This window comes from Epinephelus fuscoguttatus, linkage group LG4 (genome assembly GCF_011397635.1).
Source record: "Epinephelus fuscoguttatus linkage group LG4, E.fuscoguttatus.final_Chr_v1".
Classification (NCBI taxonomy): Eukaryota; Metazoa; Chordata; class Actinopteri; order Perciformes; family Serranidae; genus Epinephelus; species Epinephelus fuscoguttatus.
Genome location: NC_064755.1, coordinates 35,564,329 through 35,587,876, shown reverse-complemented (window position 1 = coordinate 35,587,876; position 23,548 = coordinate 35,564,329). Strand labels below are relative to the sequence as shown.

At 41.0% G+C, this 23,548-nt stretch overlaps 1 protein-coding gene across 2 annotated transcripts in view; it reads right to left on the bottom strand.

Moving 5' to 3' along the window:
* The window catches only part of lingo1a (leucine rich repeat and Ig domain containing 1a), a 195,956-nt gene that overhangs the window by 89,346 nt on the left and 83,062 nt on the right, over nucleotides 1-23,548 (bottom strand). For both annotated transcript variants that reach the window (XM_049573561.1, XM_049573562.1), the window contains exon 2: nucleotides 3,405-3,549. The gene's annotated coding sequence lies outside the window, so the exon portion shown is untranslated. The remainder of the gene's footprint in view (nucleotides 1-3,404; nucleotides 3,550-23,548) is intronic.

Below are 23,548 nucleotides of genomic sequence, written 5' to 3'. Positions count from 1 at the left end.
GTGTTGTCAGAAAGTGTTACTCGTCTAATGCTTATCAAATTGCATTACCTCTGAGACCAGAGGATCGCATTGCAGGGGATGATTTTCTTATTGACCAGCCATAAATACAATTTTCTGCTGTTGATTAAGCAAAGCAACTTAAAAGGCGCAAATGGAGGAGAATTTGTGGCACTGCAGCAATCACAGGAAAAACAAGTTAATTCGTGTCATGTTTAGCACATTTAATAAATCAAATAAAGCCAAATGAAAGGTGCACTTTAAATGTGGGGGCCCACAGAGATAAATTAAAACACTCTGAAAGCTTTTGCCACAACGCACATTTAACACTGACTACAGTGGTGGAGAATTGCCGTCAAATCAACCTCTTGTCCCGGAAATTACATTTATATATGTGTTACCTACAAGAGCAAATATATTTTAAAGGAAATGCAATGACGAAACTTAAATTAATGCATCTGGCTGTTGTAAAAGTGTCATTTCTGAACATCTCAGTAAAATATTCACCAACAACAATTTCCACTTGTGCAATACAATATCAGCTTATAGCAACTAAAGCATTATAAATTTTATTATATTATTATAATTTATTTATTATACTTTTTATTATATTATATATTAATATTTCATCATATATTATATATCTTATTATAATATATATGTTACAATTTAAACTATTATTATTAAACTATTATTAAAAGAAGAAAAAAATGTAGTTATGGTTTGGTCTGGACACTCACAGCATTAAAAGGGACAGTTCACCCCAAAATCAAAAATGCATTGCCGAGTGTTGGAGATATTGGATATCTCTCCAGTATCATGTAACTAGATAGCACTCGACTTGTGGTGCTCAAAGGGCCCCAAATAAATACATTTGAAAAACTCAACAGCAATGTCTCTTTCCAGAAATCATGACCAGGTTACCCAAGATAATCCACAGACCTTGTTGTGAGCAGTTTCATGTAGGAGCTATTTTCTCTCCAACTACACCCACCAACCGTGTCACTGCGCAGAAGTAGCGTGCATCTACTGCTAGCTTACCTCGCACCTCTGAGCTAGCTAACGTTAAAGCTCAGCCAAAAAGGATGCCATTAATGTTTACATCTTGCTACATGAGCACAAGCTAGGCTGACCAAACGTCCTCTTTTGCCCGGACATGTCCACTTTTCACATCCCGTCTGGGGCGTCCGGGGGGGTTTTATAAACTGATGATAATGTCTGGTCTTCCGTGTGTTTGTGTGTGTGTGTTAGAGTGCAGCACGGGCCGCACATTTCTGTCCGAACCCGAACCGAGCCCGACATTATTTAATGACCAAAGCACTGAGTTTGTGTCACACAGTGGTTACAGGCTATTTAACAGGCCGGGTGTGCTCAGCAGAGAGGGAGACCTCCGTGTTTGAGACGGGAGAGGGCGGTGGGAGAGGGCGGCGGGAGGTCCGACACTTCCAGCGAGAGAAGAGGGAGAAATAAAACAAAATAAGATAAAATAGGAAAAACCTGTCTCCCTCTTTTATTTGGAGGTCTGAGACTTCCAGCGAGGAGAGAAGAGAAACAAACAGCCAATGTGTGTGTGTGTGTGTGTGTGTTATGTTCAGGTGTTGTCATGTAAATAACAGTGCCCAAGCAATAAACAGGACAGACAATAGGATTTTATTTATTTTTACACTACATTTTCACTGAAAGCTGACCGAATCCAACCTGAGCCCGAACACAATTTATAGCTACATTTTTGACCAAACCCGGCCCGACCCGTCGGGTACTGTCGGGCTCGGATCGCCACACTCTAGTGTGTGTATGTGTCCCTATTGGGGCCTATCTGAATTTCTGTCTTTGAGAGATATTATTTTGTAATATAACTGAATTTTCTATCCATACATATACATTTTAAATATATTAAAATGATAAGGCATCTGTGAGTAAACTGCGAGTATCATTTAAGTAGGCTATGTTGTGGCCGGCTGAGTGTCCTCTTTTTTGGAAATCAAAATATGGTCACCCTAGCACAAGCCTCTCGTCCTTGAGTAGATGCACGTTTTCTTCTAGCTGTGATATGGTTGGTAGGTGATGTTCCTACATGAAACTGCTCACCACAAGGCCCATGGATTACGTTGGGAGACTGGGTTGTGATTTCTGGAAAGAGACATTGCTATTGAGTTTATCAAATGTACTCTGTGGTGCTTTTAGCACCTCAAGCTGAGTTCCATCTAGTTCCATTATATTCAAGAGAAGGCAGACATCTCTATGGCCGATATCGCCAACGCTCTGCAGCTCACACTAAAACAGTCCAGACTGATACATAGCACTTCAGGTAAACGGAAAATCAAATATTTTCAATTGGTAAAGTGTCCCTTTAAGTTTCAGGAAAGATCGTAGTCTTAGTTAACTGTACTGACATTCAACCAAAACCAATTTTTTCCCATAACCTTATGCTCCAGATGGTCTGTTAAACAGAGACATCTGAGAAGCCCTCATTTGAAACTGTTTGGAAAAGGGCAAAAAACACGAGGCAGTTGATTGGATGAACCATCTGTCTGTCACAGGCTAATTTCAACCAATAAGGTCAACGAACCTACCAGCAGAGCCAGTTGGTAAGATAGTAATAAGACACTTGTTGAAGCCAGCTGAGAGAAGAGTGAAAGCTTCTTTCCCTCAAGAAAAGCCTTCTTGTTCTGTTCTTTGCTTCTTTCAATCAGGAAATATTTTTCAGTTCTGAAATAACTGATGCTATTGGGGCGTCTACGCAAATGTCCTCAGGAGCCACCATTGTTATTTTGAACTAACAGTCGCCTCTCCTTGTTACACACACTGAAACCATGCCTGTAACTGCCAGTAGCTGATTGATATTTGTGTGATCTCATGATCACACGATTCTAGTACGAATCCATCTGCCATGCACATAAGTTTTTCCACTAACTTTACCCTAAGTGCTTCTGTTGCCTACACCTAACCACACGCAGAGCTCAGAATGCAAACCCTGTAAAACCCTCATGAAGCACTGTTTTGAAACCACCTGTTTGAGAAGCCCATAAAGTCCATCTGAGAGTTCATGCATTCTGGAGGATGACATGTACGGTGCAGTGATGTTGATTGACACTAATTAACTCAGATGAGATGAGTAGACCAGATGTTTCAACCTTTGAAATGTCTTGTGTTCAGTCGGTGTTGTTAAGACTCTGTTGACAGCACCTTCACATTATCGCATGCCAAGTGGTGTCATGTTGTTTTCTCATTACTCCTCTTTACTGTGCTAATTGTTGGCTGGTTTTAAGATGTGCTGGAAAATCCAGAGCATAACAGTGCACTGAAGTTAGAGACGAAGTAAGATTCTCCAACTAAACTCAAATTCTGTGCGCTGCGTGCGGATCAGCGGGAACGTCTCATAATTCGGGCAGTGCAATAATACTCACAGGCAGTAATTGCTGTCCTGCTGATTCCAAAGACTGCTGGAGCTGCTTACTGTGCAAAAGGCGGGAGGCTGGAGGTGCGAGGTGGGCAAAGTCTCCCCTTAATCCACATACCCTCGCAGCATTCCCTCTTCACTTGATCAGCCACCTGCAAGAACCAAGCAACAGTGGAAACCTTACTCTCGAGCTCATAAATCAGACAGTCAGGTAATTTTCTTAATACTTTTCTCAACATGTATAAATGAGCTTTCAGTTCTGAGAGTGAAACATTTGAGGAAGTATAACAGCATGTGGAGAATCTTGTTGTTCAAACAGCAGTTACTATCTATTTTGCTCTATTAAACACATTTTAATCACTTTGTCATTACATTGTATGTGCATGTGGTGCACGTGTCTTCTGTTGATTTAAAATAGAACTTATTTGCTTGAGTAAATTGGTATTTAATAGGGCTGCCCCCTGAAAGTCGGAGATTTGAATCATCAGTCGGAGACCCCTCAGTCGATTGAGATTCCTTCAAGTTGAGCAGCCTTTTTTTTTGTCAGTGTGAAGAGTAATTCTGGGGACATTTAGCTTCCCAGGTTTAGTTGCAGAGTGAACTATCTTCATTTTCACACTGCTCTTTGGTACAGGCAGCTGTGGACCCAGACCCAGGGTGAATATGAGTCATGCAATCTAGAAAGACTTGGGGTCTGGCTATGAGTAATGCAAATGGCCCGACTTGAGGGGCGGCACCAAGCATGCATTTGAAAATATCACTGCATGCAATTGGATAACACTACGACCAATCAGAACAATACTTAGCGCTTAGCTACCAGCGGAGCTAACTGGTAGATTAGACTCTTGCCATATCCGGTCGGCAAAACAGCAAAAACGTCCTTCTTGCAAAGGAAAGACTCAAGCGCCGTCTTCTGTTCCTCTTTTAGAGAAAAAGCCAAGTCTAACTCGTTCATTGCAGCGGCCAAAGACGTTTCAAACAGCTGGTGTTCATCCGTAGCCATCTTGCGGTGTTTACTGACTGATTCTGGACTTCGTCGTCACAGCGCTGCCATCATCTGTTTAGCTCACCTCTGGCCCGCCTATATCAGATACACCGATGTGATTGGTGCAGCTCGGCTCCAACAGCATGGGTAATGAGCATCATTACTGATTGTCAGAGTGACTCGCTGATCAAATTCAAATTGTGCTCTCGCGAGAACTCTGGATTTCCAGGGTAATAGACCCCCATATTAAAATGCAAAACTTCACAGCAGAAACAAACATGTTTACAGCCTTGTACAAAAAATGGTTAGTCTCTAAAGCTAATTTCCACCTTCATGCCAACATTACGGAGTGTGAATATTTATATAACTAACTGGCTGACATTTTACAAAGGCCTATAGTTGCACATAATTAAGGGCGGGCCGCTTTGAGTGACAGGCTGTCTGATGATAGCGTGCTTCGCTTCTCGGTCAGCCCTCACTCCTTCACAGCATCAGCCTCTTGCCCAAATAGGGTCACTTCTGGCTCCAAAAAACCATGATAGCATCACTGTAGCTCTCAAGCTTAAAGTCATCACTAATGTCAGTAAACTAACCAATCAGAAGCTAGGAGGCCTTGAGGAAACCCAAAAAGCTCGATTCAGCAGATCATTGTAACTGTTTGAAATATTTAAACGTGTTAATATGTCAATAATTAACTGTGTAAACATAACTAACCATTTACTCAAATACATAAATTAACTCCTGAACCTTTGACTTGGTAGGAAACAGTTGCTTATACACGTCCAGCCAAACTGTGTTTAACTCTGTTTTGGTCCCCACCACTTCCTAAGTGAAATATTTGGAACATTAGCTGCTCAGTCATTCACTGTATCCCCCTGCTAGTCACTTTGTGTCTTTCCGCTGCTCTTCACTGAATACAGCTGCTGATGAGAGCAGTGGAAGTGAACCAAAACAATGAGCTGGAAGATCCTAAAATGCTGCATAGAAATGTGAAATTTCAGAGCATTTGCCTCACCACAAGTAACCACTTTCACCTGTTTGATTCATTGCTCAAAAAGTGCCGATAAAAGCATCTCTACAAAAATCTTGGTGATATTCCAGAAAGGAGGACAATATATCATGAAAAGCCTGACTTCAGTCAACCTAAAATATTATGGGTTAAGTCAATTCTGATTTAAACAATCAACATCAATTCAAATTCACAGCTTTAAAACCTCCTGCACTGCAATGCATTCTAACAGAGTGAGGTTTGGATACTTCAGGCAGAATTAAATAACTAAATTAATTAAGCATAAAAAAAAAACATCCGACACTATTATAGATGTCGCCCGCCAGTCACAATAAGAATATATTTAGACACTCAGAAACTTCCTACTGAAGAAGCTTTTTGCAAAAGAGCACAACAGTATTTCAGCTTTTGGATTTCACATCTCTACTCGCTGCCAGTAATAACCACATGCTCCATTTCCCTCACTGTGGGTGAGATACGATCAGACTTTGGAAATGCCAGAGAGATCTTCAGTGTGCAGAGGTTGTGGATGCCACAGTTAATTTGCTCCTTCATTACAGAAAATAAATAACAAAGAGCTTCTGATAAAATTATTAATATTCACATTCCAATAATTGATTTTGTGCTACAGTATCTCACTCTAGAGGCTGCTAGGACCACCCAATGACAGGTTTTGCAGACGGTAATGAAAGCAACTGACACTTAGACCCAAAATTCAGCAGCCATTGCTAATGACTTTTACAACCACACATTCCTGTAATATCATTACACTAGCTGAGCTACATTTATCAGCAAACAGTGCAAAAGGCAACGACCATCAAATGGCTTCGCAAACATTTGATCTTCCACATTTTGATTGGTACACACAAAACTAGCTGATGCATTTAAATCAGAAGGGATGAACCTCCCTTTGATTTCCTGGCTGGGGGAAATAAGACCTTGGATCCAAAGTAAAGTGTTGGCGCATCTGTGCTGGTGTAACGTGTCTGCAGAGTTGTTGGCAGTAACAGAGACACCTTGTTCTTCCTCGGCAAGATGTTCTACATCTCATCTGCCTCATTACTGGCAAAACAATTCATTTCAATGCATGGTTTTTGGTTCCAGATTATTTACTAGCATCTGTTGTACAGTTTTCATGTCACATTATTAGTGACATACTGTAGTTTGGGAGCAGCTGTAAAGATACACATGCAAATTCTGAACTTACATGTTAATGCCATGTCATGTCAGCACTTGAACTTTAGTGGTGGCATATTTACAAACTGAACATTTGGCATTTACAACAGTCATTAATTGAATATTGACTCACTGGGTCCAGGTTGCAGATTTAGAAAGTCTGAGACCGTCATTTTCTAATGTAGTGCACTGAATTATTAATTTACCCAGACATTCTCTACTGGCAAAATTTAAGGTGTGATCTGGGGCCTCATCACAGGAACTTGCCTGAAAATCCTATCTTATGTCAGTTTAAGGTGACATTTAGGATTGCTGGTATTAAACAAATATGTTTCCTAACTGCATTTATGGATTTAGCTATTCAGCTATTACAAAACCATCCTAACTTAGGGATTTCCAAAGTTAAGAATCCTGAGTTAGGGTGGCATAGACCCTGTCCTAAATTTAAAATAACTACCAAAGTCTATATGGCAATGACAGTAAAGATAAGCAACAACATGAACATCGAAATATAATGATTTAACCTTTTGAAACCTGGAGTGACATCACTTTTCTTGTGAGAAAACTGTGATTTCTTTCAACAACATGGGGAAAAAAGGCAAAGAGCAACTAGGTAAGAAATACCCAAAGATTGCAAAAAAATAAAAATAAAAAACAGATTTTAAAAAAACTAAGGGAAAAAAAGGTGAGGGAAAAACTATATTTAAAACAACTGTTATTATTACATTTTAAAATTATGTTACAGGATTATTAGAATTTTAAAGCATTTTTAAAGCTCATTGCCTTGTTTGTTTTTAACTTTCTTTTTTCATTACTAATTTTTTTTTGTTTTGAATTTTCTAATTTATTTTTGGGTCATTTCTTCTTTCGTTGCTCATTGCAATTTTTAAAAGAAATCAAGCCAATTTGCTCAGGTTTTAAAGGGTTAAAGGCTACTCAGACCTTGTGATGATGGGTATATATTGACTACCAAGACAGTTTATCATTTTTTTAATAATAATCAATAATCAAAATAATAATAACTAATCAATGATAGTTAATGTTGAATGTGAAGGTCCTCCACTGACATAAGAAGTGTTTATTCCTCCTTGAAGTCTTGTGTACAGTCTAAACATAGATATAGGCATGGCAAGATGAATGCGAATTGAAGTATCAAATTGGAGGTCTGGTAGGATAGGTCGCAGCCATGAGTTGAGGAATTACTTCTATTACAGAAAGATAGGACTTTTCCTGTCCTTGAAATTTAAGTTAAGATAGGACAAGTAGTTAGGATATTTTTCTGTAATGAGGCCCCTCAATAGTGTAGCTATAGTGTAACTTGCTCTAAGAATGCACCTTGACAACCAGACACCTCTGCTTTTCAAGGGATGAGCATATAGGAAGTGCCATCACATCAATTCCTCTGTGTCAACTGCTCTCCACGTAGGGGATGCTATCATAGCTAAATGGCCTTTTAGTGGCTTGTGTGGTTGATTGGCAGGGTTAATACTTTTAGGACATAAACCAGCTACAGAATGATGGGAGAAGAAAAACATTAGTTTGATTTCTGTCAGTTAGCCTTCCAAAAGCTGTGAATACATGAATAAAAAGATCCAAACCTTTAAAAGAGGTCCTGCTTTATTTATAACCCGTACCTGTATTGTGCAGAAGTGGACTGAATCGACAATGGAGGCCAATTTTTGAGGTCAAATCCTGAGGTCAGGGAAAATCAAGTCATGGACTGTGTACTGATGCCGTCAGAACCATAATTCCCTTTTCTAACAGACCATGTGTGATTGCAGACTGTGTGATGGTATGTGATGTACTGTGTTATTATCCCTATAGAGTCCACGCAGCTGAATTTAGGTATTAATGGCATTACTTGCTGAAGCAGCAAACATATTATGCTTGGCTTCCCTCTGATAATGCACAAGGTGCTGCTTGAGGGAAACCTGGAAGTCAGCTTGCCATCAAAACTGCTGCTGGGTATTCTAAGAGTGAAGCGGAGCCTGATAAGGGAATTGGCCCATTGTTTCCCCACTTGAAAGCCGTCAGCTTGGGCATGCAAAAATTATTCCTGCCACTCCGTCACATTGATGGGACCTCCGAGGATATCACTCTTACTGCTGCCGCCTCTTCTGTGCCCTACAACTACCACAGCATGCAGAGCAGTGAGTAGCTACTTCATGTTCCTGTGTGAAGTATAGCTGATACTCAAAGGCAGCGAGGATGCTTCACTGACATATTATGAAGACAGAGTCAGACGGGATAACAGGATTCAGACGATAACCTGAACACAAGCAACTTCTCTTTCGACAACCTTGGGATAATCGCAGCTAAAAGACAAAAGCACACATACCGAGTCTAAATAGAAACTGAGCACCATATAGAAAACAAGGGGAGTGGGGGAGAGAGAAGATGAGTCATTGATAAACACCATCTGCAAGCCGTGTTACATTCAAACATTTAAAATGGAGAACAGGGATCCAAACGAAATGGAAACAAGAGCGTGATAGACGATGGGCACCTTGTGTAAAAGACCTACCAGTAAGCTCGGCAGGAAAATAATTTCAAGGGTAAGAGTATATAATAAATAACATAAATGTATGCATAAATAAATTACGGATCTACAGCAGCAAAGCCTCTGGGGATAAAAAAAAAAAAAAAACTTTTCTCAGTTTCTATCATGTGCTAGCATGATTTTACAAATCATCTCCGTGAGCAGAAGTCTTTGCACTGATAGCTTGGGATTTCTCTTTTTTTTCCTTCCCCTCCGTGTCTGTGACAAGATTAGACTATCTTTCCTTGTGCACATGGATGACTGACTCCTTGGGGCCGGCCGCATCTCTCTTGCACCCCCATCCCTCCATCCCAAGGCAGAAAACATTTCTATTTTCAACAGGATTAGCTCTCACCACAAGCTACCTGACAGGCAAAAGCATCACCCGCACGGCACACGCCCCCAAGGCACCCAGCAGAACATATCATGGCCTCAGTGACTAACAGGGATCCTGGGGAGTTTACGTTACAGTGGCATGCACAGTGGGTTACACAGTCCAGCCTCTGTAAGACATCTATTAACCGCCCCTGTCTCGCACATTAACAACACAGGAGTTCTGAGACCTGTCTTTCAAGCAGTAAATAATCTGTGGCTGGAAGAGAAGAGCACACACAGTCCCTCGGTGGAGTTAATAAACACACTTATCATTAACTTAAAAGGATGGATTGGTTCAATATCCCGTGTTATAAAATTGCAGACTCATCCTCCGGCAGCAAAATAATAAAAAAAATACACAAACATATTTTAAAAAAGTAGTTAAGATGACAGCTATTAGTGCTTGCCAAGGTATTTGGTGCATCACGTTGCAAGAAAAACACTGTCATTGTGTTGCTCATGATTTCAGTAGTAATCCCTGTTCCAGTTCCTCTTATCGTCATTTGGGGATAAACTTTCTGTCAGTGTGCTCTGTATTAAACCAATACTTTTCCCTAATCTGGCCTCTGTAATCCTTCACCAAAAATTCCTCAAACAAGGGATGATACAAAAAAAAAAGACTTAAAGATGTATTTTTATATTTTTGAAATAGCCTGATTAACAATGCAGCAAGTATCAGATTTTTTACAAGCACAGATTATCTGTGCCAGTTTGAAAAGTGTGATTCACCTCTCTCGCAACAATTAACAGATTTAACAACAGCTTCGAGGTGCCTCTGAGCAAGACACTTAACCCCAAACTGCACTGTTGGGAGTGTTCGCTGAGGTGGAGCAGAAAACTGCTGTTACACTCACGGGCTTCGAGGCAGGAAGCGGTGTCAGAAAGTTGGTGTGTGAATTATAAACCTTCACTAACACCAGTGGAGGCAAGAGGAAGATCAGCAGTAACAGGATAATCTGCTAAATCTTAATATTGTAAGTATGTGAATTGTACATGAAGAAAGGGTGCTGCTCCATATTTAGTCATTTTGTTCAGGAGACACATTTCTCTATTTTCCAATTCAAAAAAGTGTTTCAGTGTTCAGTGGGTACACAGATTCCAATTATCTGTGTTTGCCATCACCGTACAAGAGCTAGAAACAGCGTCACAACTCCAATAAATCCATGTAAAACCATCCTGTGAATATGAGTTTATAATGGATTTGTAGATAAATAGCGAGGTACTTTGGAAAATATACTCGCTTGGTTTCTTGACGACAGTTAGATAAGAAAATTGACACCACGCACTCATCTGTCCATAAAATATAAAGAGAGATAGCTTAGCCTAGCTTAGCATAAAGACTGGAGGCAAGGGGAAACAGCTAGCCTGGTTCTGTCCAAGGTTTTTAATCAGGTGTGTGTCATAGCAGTTAGGGTTTACATTCGTCCATTCCTGGAACCCATCGGCTGTGTTTGGCGTCTGACTTCCGGCAGACGGCGATACAGCCTCTGGGGGCAGACCCACGATTTTTTGGCATTCCTGTTTGATTTGGGCAGAGGAGGCAAATTTCCGTTTCCGACTTCTGTTTATATATAAGTAAATTTGCTGAACCATTGCGATGGATTCAGAGTTTGCAGAGATGCCAATTATGTTCCGCCTTGTTAGTTAACCGCACAGACCGATTAACCTGGCAACAACTGCAGACGCGATTGGTCAATATCACGCGGACTACAAACAGCCTACAACCGGAAACTAGGGCTCTTCCGCTCTTCTTCCGGAGGCAAGATCTCCTGGGTTTGCCTACAGACTCTACATTCACTGAATGTAGAGTCTGTATATAGAGACTAACATGAGCCAGGATATGCTGGCTTTTTGCTGGTATCAGGAGGAGCTGTCCAGCCCGTAAAAATATCAAAGGCGTTTAAGATATGTTGCAACACAACTTAAAGAGGCAACAGATAGGATTCGGGTTTTTTTAGCTTGGCGCCACCTAGCGTCAGCGGTGTTGCTCGCACTGTCGCAACGACCAAACTGACCGTGGGGATCAGAGATAATCAATAAAATGTAGGCTGTAAAGCCACCAGTATACCTCCATGTATATGTAGAATGAGAAGGTGTGTGGACACTATACTAAATAAATGAGTAAAGAGACCGAGCAACAATTATCAGATTTATCTGAAGAAAAAAACAAATAGTAATGCAAATAATTATAGCAGAATGCACAGTACCAGTACAAACAACTCACAGTAAATTATACCAATATGTACAGTATCAGTAATCACTGTCCAAGGGCTGCCGTAGAATGGCAACGAGGATGTCAGCCGACCAACACTCGCTACCCGGTCCCTTGCGGCGATTTGCGATGCTGGCCAGCTAGGAATGAACTAGCAGCCAGTACAGTCCAGTCCTCTCTCGGCTAGCTAACATTTAGCCGTGTTACTTACTGATCCATTAGAAAGAAAGCTAGCTGGACATCGGTTTTGAAGCCTCTTTGGTCACGGAGCTCCCTCCATCTCTTGAACGTTTTTCCTCTTCTGTTATCACTCTCTTTTTTGTGCATCCTCGCCTCCTCAGACAGAGGAGCTTGTTTTCTTTTGGGAGGCCGTTTTTCACTTATCTCCAAACTTTGTCCGTCTGCCATTGTGCTCCTGATTCAATTATCTCATGCCTCGGCCAGTTTCTCATAAGGACCAGCTCCAGTCCCTGATTGGCTGACTGACCAATTTCGCAATACATGACGCGTTTCCTGTCGTAAAGCAGATTTTTTCCGTGAAAATTCGCCCCCGGTGGCAGAAGTTTATTGCAAAGATTGCAAAGCCACTAAGTAACCTATGTAAACGCTGATAGTCTGATTTTACTGTGGCCACTACCCTGTGCAACCCACGTTATTTTCATAATGATATATATAGGCAAAAATGCTGTCTGTTGCTTCCTTAAAGATAAAAATATATAATGCAGACCAGACTTTAGGATTTTAATTCCAGATGAACATATTTATCCAACAAAGCCGTACACAGTGCGGGATCGTGTTCTCCAGGAAGACTTCCAGCACACTGCGGGTCTCTTAGATTAGACCAGAAATACGTTTCACTTTACCATGGCAGGTCAGACGGTGGATAGCGGGCTTGATGGCCAATATTAATGGCCATACTGGCTATCAAAATAAAAGTCTAGTGTAAACCCTGGCAGACAGGCGGGGAGCTCCGAGGAAGCCAAAAAACTTTCATCTGCACGCACTGTGACGACACACACCTGATTGAATATTGGCAAAATATCCCTGTTTCCCCTCATCAGCTCCTGTAGAGAGGGGTGGGTGTCTATTCTCTGTTATGTTCCTTAAAAAGCAAATGCAGCATGTGTTTACATTCTGTAGGCTACATCTTAAGTAGCTAACTAGCGAGCTGACCCTATGTTTTTCAGGGTTTGAGTTAAATTTTGGAATGGGGAAGACATACTGACATAACGACTATTGTTATTACACGTGCCCAAAGCACAACATGTAGCTCCAAACCACAAAACCAGCATGAAAATCAAGGAATTCTAAATGGTTCGCATGAAAGTCTACAGAGCACATTCATGTTGTTGTTGGACACTTGTTGGAGCTGGCCAATGATACGCTGTGATTGGCCAGTCTATATTCAAGGGGCAGGACTTAGGAAATGGTCAATTAATACGTTATAGGGGCAGCGACTTCCTGGAGTCTCTGCTGGTTGCTTGGCAACATCGAGGTGATGACAAGATTTCTTTGCTAAGCTAAGATAACTTCCCTTGGCTGCAGCCTGAAACGAATATGAGAGAGGAACTTATCGTCCCATCTTCTTCCAGTGTGGTTAGTTAATTGTCTGTACTAAACAACACAGCATTAAATATAGCACATTTATGGTCATGGCATCAGGGCAAATGAGAATGACAAATCTTTTTCAGTGTGCTATAATTTTAAAGCCAACTACCTCTCCTCTGTGCCACAATGACTAGGAGGAAGCAGAGTGTCTCTTAAACCAATGAATATTACATGCTCTGCTTACTTCCTCCTCCTACTCCTCCTCAAAGAAAGAAAATCTCAAATCCCAAGCAAGCTTTGTGTCCTGGAGGTCACGACAGCAAATAAAGCAAATCCCCACTGCACTTCTATGAAAGCTGAACAATTCTTTGTTTCAATTTATACTCCAATAACATTACTCAGAGGAAGTACCTGTAATTTGATGTGATTTCAAATAATCTCACTTTCAATTTCTGCCAACTTAATGGCCTTGTGTGTCCAAATATTTCTTAAAAGCACAAAAGGAGGGAGAAAAAAGCTGAAGGCTGCAGGGTCACGTGAACCCCTCAGACAGGGCCAGCAGCTCAGATCATTAAAGGAATGTCTTCAACCTTGACATTCTGTATTTTGGCCTGTTATTCAGCCAGCTCTGTCACGATGCAGTGAAAAGTTTCTAGAGTGCCATTACTGTGAGCTGAAAATAGCATTTTAGCATCGTTAGCAATCATTTTTGAAACCCACAGACACTGTAATTCGAGCACCCTAACCCACATGATATAGTGTTCAGAACCGGATAGGATGATGGGAACCGACATGACTTCAGAGCAGTTAGTGGTGACAAATTCAGTATAACCCATTTTTTCCCATGTATGCCTGTTTTTTAATAGTGAAGTTAAGAGTGTGAGGACATCAAGAAGTTTATTGTTTTGGCTCTTCACTCCAGCACATTAGATTTAAAATGAAAAGAAGCAAGAAATGAAGCCGGCTGCAACGCAAAGAAGCAAAGAACCCCATTGAGGCCCTGAGCTAACTAATGGTATCCAGCTGTCATATGGTAGATAGAAGGAGTTTTTTGGTGTGCTGTATAGTGCCTTTATGGGAGGTTTAAGGTGGCTTATAGTTGTCATTGCAAAATGTTTCACTATGAGTGGCCAACAAGGGCCCCTTTTCCCAAATTTATTTTGGGGCCCCAAACATTTGCTCACGAGGTACAGGTATATTATTTGGCACAAACTGTTTTCCAAAGGTCCCTGTCAGTGAACTTGAAACTACACAAGAGAACAGATTTTATCTTTATTGTCCATCATGGGTAGAAATTTTCAGCTCACCAAACATAAAAGACAAACATTATAAAAAGCAGATCTGATGGCAGTTAAGATGAAGGACTTCTTAAATACATTTTAAGGTGCCAGAGGGACTCTATCGTGCCTCCCAGAGCTCAAGAGCTCAAACTAGCTAAAGAGAAGGTGGGAGCTGTGCACCAAGATACTTCTTCCTCGTCCTTTCTGTGAAGAGTTGGGTCAACGGCTTTTGTGGTTTGCCAACTATTTTACTCGCCATAGTTACAATCCTAGAGAGTTTATTCTTGGATGTACAGTTAAGGTGACCGACCCAGGCAGGAAGGTGAAAAGTTAAAACATTAAAAGTATGAAATGTAACATTTAAAAAAGCATGAAGCTAATGTTGCTCACACCACCGCTTTAAACAAAATCTGGCGCGTCTGCTGGTTAGCATCGATCATTTATGGTGTGAAAGCAAAGCGGACGAAGCACATTTTTTATGGTAGTAGTTACGTCACGTTAGCAAGAACTCAAAAGCTAAACTACGATTTAATCCATCTGCTGATGGTGAACTGTAAAGGAAGCAAGCTTAAAGGCAATCTGGATGAGCAGGGTATGCAACATCATTTGGTAACCATGGTAGCATGGCATCATGTGAGTGCAGGTGTGTTGTTTTTGTGTCCTACTCCCTGGACTTAAGCAGTAGGTAATATGATAAACGGAAGCACTTGTTTATCCTGTTTCTACCTGTCTGTCATTATTCATAACACGAGGTCCAGCTGCAGTCTTGATTTACAATGCTCATAATAAATCATTTGTATTAGGGAGCCTTTGTGACACCCCAGAAGATAAATTAACAAAGAATAAATAAAACGCTTCATGATCTGCTGTCAGTCATAGAATCTGATTTTGGCAAGAGGGTTTGTGTGGTGCTGTTGATGCAGAGTGACAGTCACCACTGTCCAGTCACTGAGTTACTTCTCAGTCCACATGATGTCATGTTTACAGCTTCAGGCCAGAACATAAAAACACAAAACTAAGCAGAAACAGCAAATGGCATGAACTACAGGTATAAAGGAAGGGGAAGTTAACTGTTAACCGTTGACCGTCCATAGGTTATTTCGCTACTCTCCAGTTTGCTGCACTGCCCCCCAGCTGGGTTTAGTGTGAGCTAACTAGCTAACATTGCCACTCATTTAACACTAGTAACATCATCCTGACCAAGCCCAGTTCTAGGCAGCCACATATGAGGGGGCAGTCATAAATGTGAAGGGGGCATCATGCTCCAGCATATTTTTGCCATAGGTAGAGCTGACAAATAAAGGTCACTCACTCACTCACTCACTCGCAGGATGTGGGGACGCTGTGTGAGTGCCCTATAGAGGGTGTCAAAGCACCGTGGTCTCAAATGTGCTCACCGCTTGTTTTGTTGTTGATAACAGTGTTTTCTACATGGAATTGGGTTGTTGTTAGCTGTGTGTCCAACCCCCAACCTAGAGAAATGGATTGCACTTTGTCAGGCCTCCACCCTAGGACCTGTCCAACTTGGGTGTCCCACCTGAAGACTAAGCTCCTGCTGGTATAGCTCTTAGGGTCACTGAGGCACACAAACCCCCTGACCACTATAGCCAGTATTTACCAAAGCTAGTCTTATAAAGAAAAACTTATCAAACTAACAGAACTAACAAACACAACAGATATAGGCTAGCAAAGGCTTTTTTGTTTTGTTTTGTTTTTTGTCATTTTTTGTTTATTTTGCTAGCAATTTAACAGATTTCTCTTCACTCCACTCTCCTTGAGCTGCTGAAAGCTGGAGGAGTGAAAAGTTAATAAAAGCTTTTTTTAAAAAAAAAAAAAAAAAATCTGTGATTATCAAAAAACAGCGTGCAGAACTAGAGGCTAGGCGGGGCTTTATGTAGGGGTCTGGCACACACAGGGCATTTGTCCTCAGGATGTGACATGCAGCAGGCACTCATCTCTCGCTGTGCTTGTGTGATTGAAGAAACGTTTGCACTGACAGGCTCACTCTCTATGCTCACACTTAACTATATATTAAGTATCTCACGACACGAGACGCTACGACGAGTTTAACGGAGCTTCACTTTACTGCTTCATTCTGCCTCACTGAGACTGAGAAACCTGACGCCGATGCATCTTGGCTCATTTGCATACTAAACAGTGATTGGGCGTTTACTGGGGGGAGGGTCTCTGCCGACTGCAGACAGTAATGTTAGATCACACACAGCCGGCACACAGCACGGAGTGGAGTGGAGACAGATGAGAAAACTTTTCAGTTTTGTGCCTTTTTCGGCGGATTTGATTTGAGGGGGCAAGACATTTGTTTAAGGGGGCATTGGCCCCTCTTGCCCCTGCGTAGAACCGGCCTCGATCCTGACCTGTGGAAACATTGTGCCCACCCTCCATTCTCCCCCCAGGTTGCTCTGATAAGTAAGCGGCTCAATTTTGAGCCACAAACCCCCCTTTAGCATGTTGTTAGCTCTGTTAGCACTGTTAGCAGTTCAGCACAGCTAGTGGTGCTAACATAGGGGGTTTACGGCTCAAAATTAAGCCGCTTACTAACACGAGCTACATAGGGGGAGACCAGAGGAAGACTATCATGTTTCTGCAGCAGTTATTACCAGCAGTAACATATTCCAAAAGCAGCAGCAAAGCTAGCCAGCGTAGTGCAGAGCAGCCAAGGCTGACATTAGCTACATTAGCTGCTTCTACATGTTAATGCAGCTTGGAGGCTGTCTGTCAGCTAAACTGACAGAAAATAAAATGAAAAGGAAGAAATTTACAACACAAAACATGACAATCACCACCTCTATGCTGATTGTGCTTTAAAATGCAGCGCTAAAGCTCACTGAGTCGGTGGAGCGCCAGACTAAAATGAAAAGCCTCTTGTATTTCACGTCTTTTTGCATTTTTTTTTCCCTTCAAAAATTAAATGGTCAGATACAGTTTAATGGGTGTTGGGCTATCAAAAGCAAAATTCATTAAAACTGACATCTACTCTAAGAGAAATATACTTATGGTCTTCCAAGTATATTATAAAACTGTGACCAACAAGTCTTCTTTTCTTTCACCTTCACATTTCACTCCCTAACAATCCCCAATTTATTCTCGGCATAACAACTTGAGGAGATTGGCTATTTATGTAGCACTAGTCAAGCTCAAAAACACAATCCAAATAACCACAATCAAACTCCCAAGAGGCAACAAAAAAACGCCTTGACGTGCAAAAGTAATCATGCTCCTGCACCCTTGTTTTCACGGTTCATGACTCCTGTCCCCCCGCCCTCCACCCTTCGCCTCCAAAAGGAATCTGAATTCATTTTAATGACTTAATTTAAAAGTACAACCCAATCAAGGTAATTAGGTGAACCTAGCAAAGTTTGGGTGACTGTCAGGTTTTAAGTCTGTGTCAATGAGGGGAAAGATGCTGCCAGCACCGGCCGTCACAGCTCTAATTGAAGCTAGGGCAGCAGTTTAACTGGGGCAGACGAACGAGGTGTCCGGAGAGCTCCGCAGGTCCACTTTAATTAACAGATAAGCAATTAATCAATTACTCATTTGTGAGGGGCAATTAACAAAAAAAATTGTAAGTCTGATCTTAATTGTGTTGTTATTTGCTTTAAGTACGCACCGTGCCTTTGCAGGTTTTCTCCCTGCAGCCACTGTGGAAGGTCCAGCGGTGCTTAAATATATCACCATGTGTTTGGGTCATTTCAGTGCCGCATGAGGAATCTGAGCACTGTCATGATTCACCATTTGCACCGCTCCATGCCAATTTCTAAGTAATCCATCAAATAATTTGCTTCTCATGAGCAAATTAATCTTCAATGTATAATTATAATATCATTAAGAGGCTGTGTATCCCTGAAAATGATGCCTAAATGATTTCATGAATCATTCCGTCCAAGGTGTTACAAAAAAAAAATAGCTAGAATACAGAATCCACTGCGTTTCTCACTAAAGAGAAGTTCTGCGTTGTTAGTTTTGTCACATAACACATTAGCACACACATTTTTGGGGTCATGAGCCATCACACTGAATTAACTCAAGATCTTTTTTCCATATGATTAAGCAGAAAATAAATGTGATCATATTGGACACAATGTCTCACGGTATCTTATACCCATCAGCAGTAACAACTTTTAATTTATACCCAACGGGTTTTGATAATGAACAACAAAATCACCTTAAAATTTAATGAGATACTTTATTATACACGTCATGTTTCTGTGAATGTTATAATTGGCACATATAGTTTATTCTTATTTTATTCTCCTTTCAGCAGTGAAGAAGAGACATCCTTGAGCATGATTTGCCTTTGTTCAGTGCCTAATGAATTACTTAAATTGTCAAGGCTAATAAAACAGTCACATCAAACGTGAGTAGGAATTCGACTCTCCAAATATGACAAATTTGTCAAATAATCCCTTCTGTAAATTCATATTTAATGTACATACAATGACTGAGTACTGCAGACAGTCTCATAAGTGCAGAACTTCAGTGAGACATATCAGTAGAAAGTTCAGTAAGCAGATGCAACTTTTTCTTTTTTAATTTTTAATTCTCCTAATGGGCGTCTGTCTCATAATAAAATTCTGAAATATTGCTCTCACTTACTGTAATTGCAGTCTTGGGTGGCTTATTTCTGTAGAGGCGCAATTACAATATTAAGAAAGTTTACTGACGGGATCAAGTTGCTGAACTTTTTTCCCTCCGAAGCAAATTTCTAAGGGCATATCATCCTTTCAGTGGCAATATAAAAGCACCAGCATCTCTTTGAAGACCGAATCATTTTACTACATGAGGGAAGCAAATGTCTGATAAAGTAGCAAGGGGCTATTAGGACAGTGACTTAACTTTAATAAGGTAAGCAGTTTACAGACTCAGCGCTCGCGTTAGGGTCGAGTCAACACCTGAATGACAACAACCGGGGCAAAGTTTTGTATTCATCGTACATTTTGGGAAAGAACTGACACGGGGTCAGTCTCTGCTTTTACATCAAAATGAATGAGATGAACCAAAAATCAGAGGATTCTAACTTCTCCAGAGGAGACACAGCAGATAAACATACCCCATGCAGCCGACTATATTCTCCCTGATTGACTGTGGCAGTTACCCATTTGATTAATCAACAGGGAGGCAGAGGAAATGAGCTAAGAGGAATAGCACTGGGAAAATATACAACTTAGAGGAACATGACTGCACACTTTAAAGTACATGATATATCTAGTCATTAAATTAATGCATATCCACTAGATGCATACTCTGATGACTGTCTTGACAGAAGACCAATGCATAGTTCATGTCAACCTGTGGGCCTGCAGCCCAGACATGAATATTATAGACAATACCATGAGACCAAGGAAACCCATTATTACACTGGGCCATAATTGCACACCTACAGAAGTTAGGGCTGTAACTCTTAGTTTCCCCAACTTTAAAAGCTGGTTTGCAACCTTGAGATAAAAAAAAAATCATCTACTTAATACTGAATTTGGCCACTTTACATTACAGACAGGCCAACATTCAACACCCAAAGACAAGTAGAAGTAGAAGTAGATTTTCACGGTATTAATTTCATGATAATATTGAGCATTTTAATCTTGAACATCTAAACACTGATTCACACGACAACATGACAAACCTAATGTACAAACAAAAATGTATTAGATTTATGTTTCAAACGGAGATATAATTTCAATAGCAAACAAAACAGCAATCACGAGGAAAATATACGCTTCATCTTTCATTGCTAACCCAGTCGCCAAAAGAATATGTTGGCATTGTACATTTGCAAACACAAATGACTTACATTTGTACATTTCATACTGTATGTATCATATAAACATTTCTACAGTGACTTCATAATCTAGAGATGAAGGGAATGGTAGATGGTGTGTTACACAGGCGAAACGCCTGCCAAGCTACAGACCACTGATGTTTAAGACCAACAGGGAACAAAACCAGCTGTGACTTAGCGAGTCATCGCTGCATTTACAGCAGAGTGCCACAGAATGTGGGTGGTTCTTGGCAAGACATCTATATTTCCAGCAGCTTTTAGGACACAAAATGTGGGTGTTTTGTGGTGACCAATCACTTTTTTGCCAGTGGGTTTTTAAGCGACCTTTTGCTGTTTGTCCAGCGGCTTTTTGGGCACTAACAGCAGTCGTTTTTACTGAGACAAAGCTGCTCTTTCTGCCACAACAGCGGCCTGAAAAGCAGTTGTTTTTACCCAGATATCGCTGCTTTTCCTGCTGGGATAGTGGCCAAAAATCAGTTGTTTTTTTACTAAGATATCACTGCGTTTCCTGCCATGATTGCCCCTGCTCCAAGTAAGATTAGATAATACTTTATTCGTCCAGCAGCAAAGGGATAGTGCAAACAGGAAGCATCAGTAGAAAAAAATAAAATACAAAGCAATATATCAATACGCAAAGTAAATAAACAGTAAACAAGCGAACACAAACTCCAAAGTTTGGTGTCTATAGTGCACAGACAATTAAAAGACACTATTTACACGAAAAGTATTTAATTAAAATATTAGATTAAGAACACTATAAGACAAAAAGGTCAAGCTCAGGAGCTGATGCCACTAGTGCGACACCATCTTGATATATCTCCCTTTGGTTTGTAGAAACATACTCAGTATCATTCTGGTGGTTGGGTTGCAGGATACTACTGCTTTTTGCCACCTGATTGCAGAAAGATCCACATACAAAAACCAAAGTAGGAGTACGTAGAATTGGATTTCTATGGCGTTAATGTCACGATAACAATGAGCATACATTTACAACCCTGAACATGTAAAAAAGCTTTTCACGTGGCAGCAAACAAACCAAACGGAGAAAAACGCTGTATTAGACTTGATTTAGTTGCAGGCAGAGATTTAAATTAAATAGCACACAAAACAGCATTCACGATCAACAAATGCACTTCACCTTGGGCGCGTTTCTCTGCATACATGTGACTGTATCATGATTCACTTGCAGCATCTCAACAGCTGTTTCTATGTACAGCACATGCCCTGACTGCAGCAAAAAATATCACCATAAGCGCTGCCGCACCGTATCTGATGGCCAGATGTTGCTGTGACATTATAGTCTCAGAATATACACAGGTCCTCACCTTGAACCATCCTCATCAGAAAGGTCAGCAACATACACCTCTATGTGCTGACTCAGTATCACTACTGCCATCACTCCATCACCAATGCCACTGTCGTCTTAGCTTCTGCTTCCCCTCCCGCCAGACTGATTACCAGTCCATTATGTCGTAAAAGAAATCAGCAGCACAATCTTCCTCTACTGTGTAAACAATCACTAATAATGCAGTGGCACATTAAGCCCTCCCTTCTCCTTTAATAATGATTTTATGGTGACACCAAGTCCCAAGACACACTCACTGTTAGTATTCCCTCACTGATGCTTAGGAAATGATTTATATCAGCGCTGAAACCTGATACCATATTCACCACATGGCACTACAGGCAAAACAGTCAAATTTATACTCAGAGACACTTAATTCACAAATGGATTGAGGAGTGGTCCAAAGAAAAGAAAGGAAAAAAGAGGCAAATTCTAGAGCAGCAGATGGTGTGAAATGACTTGAGATTTTGGTGTGAAACAACTTGAGATTTAGTGCATGACTAACAAAAAAATGCTGCCAAAAGCACTTGAGCTTATTTCATAAGCATAAATGAGATAAAGTGCAATGGAGTGGCATTTTAGGGTCTTGAGATTAATGGCGAATGTAAATTTGTGATTCTGTAAGACGTCCAACTCTGACTGACTGGCTGGGGCTCAGAAGTACAAACAGTCTGAATAATTTGGATAGTGAGATAATAAGATGCTGACACATTTTCATACAGTCAGCGTCTCACAGCGGCTGGAATCTTGATTATGGATTTAGTTTTGTGTTTTCAATTTGAGTTGAGTGAGGAAAACCTTATGTTTGGCCAAAAGTACTGGTGCCTTCCTGGGCTAAATGCTGCAGACTGTAAAGAGAGCACTTCAGTCAATATGTATGGCTTTTATAGCATGCTTCAATGTGTAAGCACAATTTTAGTGTTGTAGCTGGTGGAGGTGGAGCTCATTTAACCTTCTTCATATACAGTTGGTTAGTATTCCTGTGTTTCCAACATGGGGTCCAGTCCTCTCCAAATGTTCACAAGATAAATCTGTAGGCTGCTGACATGATTAATGCTGCAGGGAAAAGAGCTAAAACAGCACTTCTATATATTTTTTTATGTATTTTTTTTCTAACCTTTGCTTTTTTTTGTTAAATATTGGACAATTCTCTCTATTTGGACCTAAAAGACGAAAGGCTAGTTCACATTACACGATTTTCACCCTGATTTCACGGCTTGGAGACTATCGTAATCTTTTCAGTGTTCATACCTGGCGACGTGTGTTTCTGTCATTGGGAGTCTCACCAACTGCGTAACGACCTGTGTGTGCACACCACAAGATTTCTGCACCGAGCCCTCGCCACCAGAGCCCCAGATAACACGGTGATGTCACCAAATAAAGGTTTTTAACTTGGAGACGACACATCGTAAAGGCATGGATATTCTTCCCAGTGTTGAATCAGATCTGCCTCCAGGGCCTGGATCCAAACACAACGCGCTCCCCGTGATCCTGTGGACGCTGCCATTGTTGTTGTTGCTTGCCGGCTTGTCAGTGTTGCCAGATCTTGGGAGAGAAACAAGCAACCAGGGCTATGGAAACAAGCCCCCGATGACCAATATTTGTAATGATGCTCTTTGTCAGTCGTGTCAGACTTCTCCAGTTTTCTAGCATGCCAGATATCCAGTCCCAGTCACAGACGAGGGGGCGACTTGCTCGTAGGCTTGTTCATACATGAGGACTTGTCGTGGCAGACTATCTGCCAACTCACCTCCGACCCGAGGTGGCTCTCAAGATCCTCTGCGACGTCAAAATCGCGGTGAAAATCATGTAGTGTGAACTAGGCTTAACTTAAATGAAACCACATGAGAAGTTCAGAGGGGAAATTTGTCTTTGATAGAACAGA